Below are 6691 nucleotides of genomic sequence, written 5' to 3'. Positions count from 1 at the left end.
GGGGGGGGGGCGAGCGCCCGCGGCTCCCGGGGCTCGGGTGGGGCCGAGCGGAGAGCCCGGCTCGCCGTGGCCGCGGGCCGAGCCGTCCTCGCCGGGCTCTCGGGCTAGGGGAGGCCGGCGACCCGGGCCCCGCGGCCTAGGGCAGCGGTCCACTCCCGCCCGCCCCGGGGCACGGCCGCCGAAGATGGAGGCGAGCCCGGGCGCTCCGCACGGAAACGGACCCACAGCGCTGCTCCTGCGGCTCCGGACGCCGCGCGCTCGCGGGGTGAGGCGTCCTCCCGCACCTGGGATCCGGCCCCAGCCATGAGCCCTTCATTCCGACCCCCGCGGAAAGCGCTCCGGCGGCCGGTCCCTCCGGCGCCCCTCACCCCGCAGCCTCGCGCGCTCTCCCGGTTCCACCTCGCGTTCGTGGTAGCTGGGCTCCTGCTTGCCATAGCCAACCACCCGCGCGGACGTGCTCGGGATCGAACTTGGAGAAGCGACCCCCGCTCTCCTTCCCCAAACTGTCTGCCCCTTCACTCCTTAAAGCCCTTCGGAAACAGACTTCGCTTCCAAGTGCTGATCACTCCGACTGGGAGGCTTGCCATTTGGGTAACCGTTAACAATACTGGTCTGTGCTCTGTGTTTGGTGATAAAGAGATGAAATACGAATCCAGATTTAGGGAAAGTTTTCCTATTGGTTGCAAGACTGTGTTGGAGTATCCCCAGGCCGGTGAGGCGCTTATTGATTTAGATTTTTTTTTTTTTAAACCATCTTCGAATAGTTACAGAGACGCTTGGAGCTGGCATATTTAGAAATTTGGTAAAGTTCATCAATTCTTTACTCGTTTCCTTGTTTAGTTTTTCTAGAGCGTATCATAAACGGAGAGCAGTGGCTGTGTCTCAAACACTTTGGGGGCTTTTCCAGGAACCACAAGAAGTCAGCAATAGAGCGTACTACATATATGTATATAATTAATCTGGGTGTGTGTGTCTGTGGGTGTGTGTGTATTTAATCTGTTTAGGTTGTAGAAGGTATGACTCCCATTTATTTAATCATATGTAAATGAATTTTAGCAGCAGTTTCTTTAATTGATGTCATCCAGTGTTTCGCTTATATAAACATAGCTTCACCAAATGTTTGTAAAATTACTTTACCATCTTACCTCCATTCACGTGTTTTCTTCCGATTTGGCATTCTTATTTTAAGTTACCCAAACCTGTCTATTTGAAGGTACCCTTAAATATCAGAATGATCTAGTAACCCTGTATCTATAATTCACGATGGTTGAGTATTTTTAGTTTAAGGATGGGTTTTACTTTCAAAGTATGTTTAAATTCTACCTCAAGCCTCTATTTGGTCATCACCTGAAGCACTCAAACGTTACAATCGAAGTAAAATGAACTTTTTAACAACACAACAGAAAGGCCAGTATTTTTTAAACAGCATTTGATCATGAACGTCTAATGAAGCTAGTTTTATTATAAAGAAAAATATTGGAGAATAGGAAACAGAAACTTGGAATGTTTGTTTGCTGATGGGAGTTTTTATTAGTCACTTCCTTTTACTACATACTTGTTTTAATTACAAGACTAATAAAAACATCCTATTTTCTGTCACTGGTTTCCCTAGAGCTATTTTCATGGATCACATTTGCCAAATTGGACCTTAGGTGCTTCATGGAAATTCTGTTTTTAAATTATTTTCCTCATTCTACAACGGGATTACCTTGTTTTCATTCTAGCAGACTGGATGATTTTTTACTTTAATTTTAATTACTGTAACAGATATAAAAGTGTTGCCATCATTTCATAACTCTTAGTACCATTTCTGTGCCCTTTTATATCCTTTTATACTCTTGTTGGGCTTTTCGTTGTTTCTGTAGATAAATTTGGAAAAATTTTCTCATGCTGATTTGATAGCAGTTTTAAAGAAACGAATATAAGATAAGTAGGAAACCTTTTTTATCTTTTTAGTTAGAATGGGGGATTGTAAAGTAATCTTCTGTTGCTGCTCACTTGACACTGGTACACTTTTATTCCCTTAGCAGATAATTAATTTAGTATTGATCTAGGTGCTGCATAAGGCTCCTGACCTCTAAAAGAAGAGGGATTATGAACAGATAGAACATAACGCTAGTTGAAATATACTAAGTGGGACAAGCAAAGAATAAGAAATGTGGGGACTATAGTAGGGAAGGCTGCATGCCAGGTCTGAAAGGTAAGATGCAAGCCAGTAGAGCTGGAGAGGAGTCATTTCCAAGTGAATAATGCTGTGAGTCAAGAAAAGCAGAGAGTGGGTGGGCCACTGTGTCTGGAACATTAAGTAGGTGATAGGAGTAGTGAGGGATTGAAGTGGCAAAGATGGTTTCAGGATATAGTTTTTATTGGAAGGAGACATATTAAGTGAGAAGGTCAGGGCATCACCAACATGGATTAAATCAGGTTTCCAAATCCAAACTGAAGTAAAACCAAGTTAAAAATACCGAGATTCTGGGGTCTGATCTCAAATCTGCCAAATGCTGAGAAAACAAAAACAGATATTTGTGTTTTTAAGCACTAGCAGTCCCGATGGGCCTACAACCTAGAAAATCTCATGACTTCACAAAGCTTGGATTTTAAGATTCACCAAAAAACATGTTACAATTATTGCTGCTGTTTCACTAGTGGCAGTTAAGAGAAGTGAATTGAGAATATGGTTTTGTACACTTTCATCCCAGAATATGTCTCTAGGAGCTCGAAAAAGAAAACTTTATAGGATACTTGAGCTATTTCAATGAGATAGCATGTGAAAAGTACACCCTGTCTGGCACATAGTAATTTTGATACTTAATGGCGTAAAGATGATTTTCAAATCTGTAATGTGGAGGTTATCAGTTCCCTGTCTTTGCTTCAGTTTTTGTAGCTGACACAGTGATAGCTATTCTGTGCTGGACACAGAGCTCCCAGGCACCATGCTTATGCACTGCTTTTATTACCCTGGTTTCTAGATGAGGAAGCCCAGGCACAAGAGTTGAAGTAACTTTAAGTTCCACATCTAGAAAGTTGCAGAAGGAAGTTTGAACCTATGCTGTCTGACTTTAAAAACCATGCTCTAACCCCTTGAGCAGGTCTGCTGCCCTGTGATTCAGTTTTTACTCTATTCCTTGAAAAGCGTGTCCTTGTGTGTACGCATGTTGACACACATGGTTTGAAAATTAAGAGACGGGGGCATCTGGGTGGCTCAGTGGGTTAAAGCCTCTGCCTTTGGCTCAGGTCATGATTCCAGGCCAGGGTCCTGGGATCGAGCCCCGCATCGGGCTCTCTGCTCAGTGGGGAGCCTGCTTCCCTCTCTCTCTCTGCCTGCCTCTCTGTCTACTTGTGATCTCTGTCTGTCAAATAAACAAATAAAATCTTTAAAAAAAAAAAATTAAGAGACGCATGATAATTAGCATGATGGGTCTGGAAGATAAGAGAGGTCTGTTAACCTTTTCTCTATAAAGTACTCCAGTGACAGGACAACATGAAATCCTGTCTGGCCAAATTGTTTGAAGGCAAGGACCTTGTCTTTCCAGCAGGTTGCTTAGGACCTTAAAAGATAAGCCCAAAGGCAGTTTTGGTCTGGTATGGCATATGTTAAACAGCAATGTAGTTCCACCAAAGAGAGCATTTTTTGGGGTGGTGGGGAGGATGGAAACCTCAAAGGTTTTTTTATGAGTAGTGGTTTTCAGTGGTTTTTCCAGCACTTATCTCTGATTGTAGTAATGTAATGTACTTAACTGTGGAGAACTTAGAAAACGAAGAGAAATGTGAACAATTTTTAAAATCCCTGTAACCCCAAGATAACTAACAACATTTTGATGGGTTTCCCTCTTTGATTTTTCTATACATTGGCAAAGGATTATTTCACTTGGCTTGCAATCGAAGATAATCCCCCATAAAGGATAGTTTACATGGTTCTATGTCCCAACACTCATAGGAATTCTTAATGCTCCATGACCTAGCCCACAAGCACATGTCTGAAAATAAAAAGTGTTCCGCCTTTAAGGTAATTATCAAATCCCTGAGGGTGGATAGGGGAAAAGTAGAAAATCCCAAGGTTGTCCTGTTCGCTTGGAACATTTTCTCCTATTCCGCTTTACCTTTTGCCTGGCCCACATCCCATAGTGGAGGCCTCAGCTCAGGCCTCACTTAGTTTACTCTTGTACTTTTAAGATTTGTAACAGTAGATAACATTTAATTGTGCCAGTCATTGTTCTGGGGGCCACACATAAATTAATGCGTGTGATGCCTACCGCTGCCTCCTTCATGGGAGTGTGTGCATCAAAAGATAGATAGATCTTGTACAATTAGAATGTTACTGTTTATAGAGCCTTGTATCCCCCCTTTCTATCCCAAATTAGCATTCGCTAAGGATTTTCTCATGATATTAAAAATATTTCAGGGCGTGACATGTGGGTGGCTCAGTTGGTGGAGTATCCAATTTTTTCAGTTCAGATCATATCTCACAGTCCTGAGATCAAGCCCTGGGTCCGGGTCTGCGCTCCACGGGGAGCCTGCTTGAGGAGTCTCTCCCTCTGCCCCTCCCCCTGCTCGTGTCCTCTCGCTCTCAAATCTTTGAAATGTTTTTTCCTCTATTTTTAATTTTTTTTAACATTTTCTTCCTGAGAACGTGTCACTTTATTTAATCATTATTCTATTTCAGTTAGACATCTGGGTCCCCCCCCCAATATTTTAACATTTTAATACATTAGTTGAATATCCCAGTAAGAAAAAAAATTGTTTTCTGCATCTGTGTTCTTAGGATTCACGGATGTCATGATCAAAGAGCATAAGCTTTAAGGTTTTTGATGGCCAAAAAGCCTTCCAGAAAAGCTGCCTAGATATGTACACTTATTAGCAAAGAGCAGGAGCTAATTTCATCCCACTTTGAATGTACTGTTGACTTTTTAAATTTCTGACAGTTTGTTAGCTGAATATTAATACCTAATTTTAATGCTCACTTTTTTTTCTACTTATAATTTAAATTGTTAAAGTAGTTCAAGTTGATTTGATTTTAAAAAAAGCAAACAGAAAATGAAAGCCACTTGCAATCTCCTTACCCAGAAATAACTAATGTGAATATTTGGACAAATACTCTCCTATTTTTATTTCCCATAGGTATACTTCACAGAATTTTTACTTGGGTTTTTAAGTAAAATCACAAGTGTTTCATAGTCTCCCAGCTTCAGGCAAAATTATTTGCTTACTCCCTTCTGTTTTCAAAGTACAATATATTTCCTCCCTAAGCCTTGACTATATGGTGGTGGTGAACTGTTTTCTTCTTTATTTTCTATCTTCTGTGTCTCTGCTCTCCATCTGTAAAACAGAAGATACTGCCTAGAGCATAGATTTGTCATAACAATTTACTGATAATACAAAATGTTGGTAAGAGTACCTTTATTATGCCTAGGATTTTTTTTTTTTTTTAATCTTGTTTTAAGCTTCCTGAAGGCAGGGAATTGATGGTCTATATTGTTGTATCCCAAATCTTGTACAACACTTGGCACATAGTAGACACTTCATGAATGTGTTTCTAGTACTTAAAATGAACCTGCTGATATGGGTAGGATGAACAAAGCCTGTAGATGGCTAAGAGATAGTTACAGCAATTAATTCTGAGCAAATAACACAATTGGTACCCAAACTTTAAAAAGATTACCTAGAATGTATGATGTGATTTCTTTTTTTTTCTTTTTAAGATTTTATTTATTTATTTTGACAGAGCGAGAGGGGGAGAGAGCACAAGCAGGGGGAATGGGAGTGGGAGAAGGAGAAGCAGGCTCCCCTCTGAGCCGGGAGTCCAATGCAGGGCTCGATCCAAGACCCCAGGATCATGATCGGAGCCGAAAGCCCACACTTAATGGACTGAGCCACCCAGGCGCCCTAGAATGTATGAGATGATTTCTTGAGGGGCCATACACATTTGCCTCCTAAGAATATAATTAACCTTGCCTACCGCACTTAGAAGGGAAAGGATATTATAGAAGTTAATTTTCTAGAACATTTATTTTTAAAGTCTTTTTTTTAAATTTAATTTTATTTTTTCAGTGTTCCAAAATTCATTGTTTATGCACTATACCCAGTGCTCCATTCAATACGTGCCCTCCACAATTCCCGCTACCAGACTCACCTAACACCCCCCCAAAACCCTCAGTTTTTCTCAGAGTCCACGGTCTCTCATGCTTCATCTCCCTCTTTAATGTCCCCCAATTCACTTTTCCTTTCCTTCTCCCAATGTCTTTTGTGTTATTCCTTATGCTCTACAAGTGAAAACATACGATAATTGACTCTTTTTGCTTGATTTATTTCACTCAGCATAATCTCCTCCAGTCCCGTCCATGTTGATACAAAAGTTGGGTATTCATCCTTTCTGATGGCTGTGTAATATTCCCTTGTGTATATGGACCAAATCTTCCTTATCCATTCGTCTGTTGAAGGGCATCTCGGCTCCTTCCACAGTTTGGCGATTGTAGCCATTGCTGCTATGAACACTGGGGTACATATGGCCCTTTAAAGTCTTTCAAGAGCAAAACACTTACACTATTTATTTTTTTTTCTTTGTTTCTCTTTTTGTTTTAAGTAAGCTCCATGCCTGACACAGGGCTTGAGCTCACAACTCTGACATTAAGAGTCACAGCCTCTACCTACTGAGCCAGCCAGGCACCCCATTTTAACTATTTTAAATGGAAAA

At 41.4% G+C, this 6691-nt stretch overlaps 1 protein-coding gene across 2 annotated transcripts in view; it reads left to right on the top strand.

Annotated features, from left to right (window-relative positions):
• Window positions 1–6691, top strand: part of ZC3H12C (zinc finger CCCH-type containing 12C) — a 75032-nt gene that overhangs the window by 480 nt on the left and 67861 nt on the right. The window lies entirely within an intron of this gene.

The sequence above is a fragment of the Mustela nigripes genome, chromosome 1 (assembly GCF_022355385.1).
Source record: "Mustela nigripes isolate SB6536 chromosome 1, MUSNIG.SB6536, whole genome shotgun sequence".
NCBI classification, from domain to species: domain Eukaryota; kingdom Metazoa; phylum Chordata; class Mammalia; order Carnivora; family Mustelidae; genus Mustela; species Mustela nigripes.
This window is presented reverse-complemented; position numbering and strand designations above follow the sequence as displayed.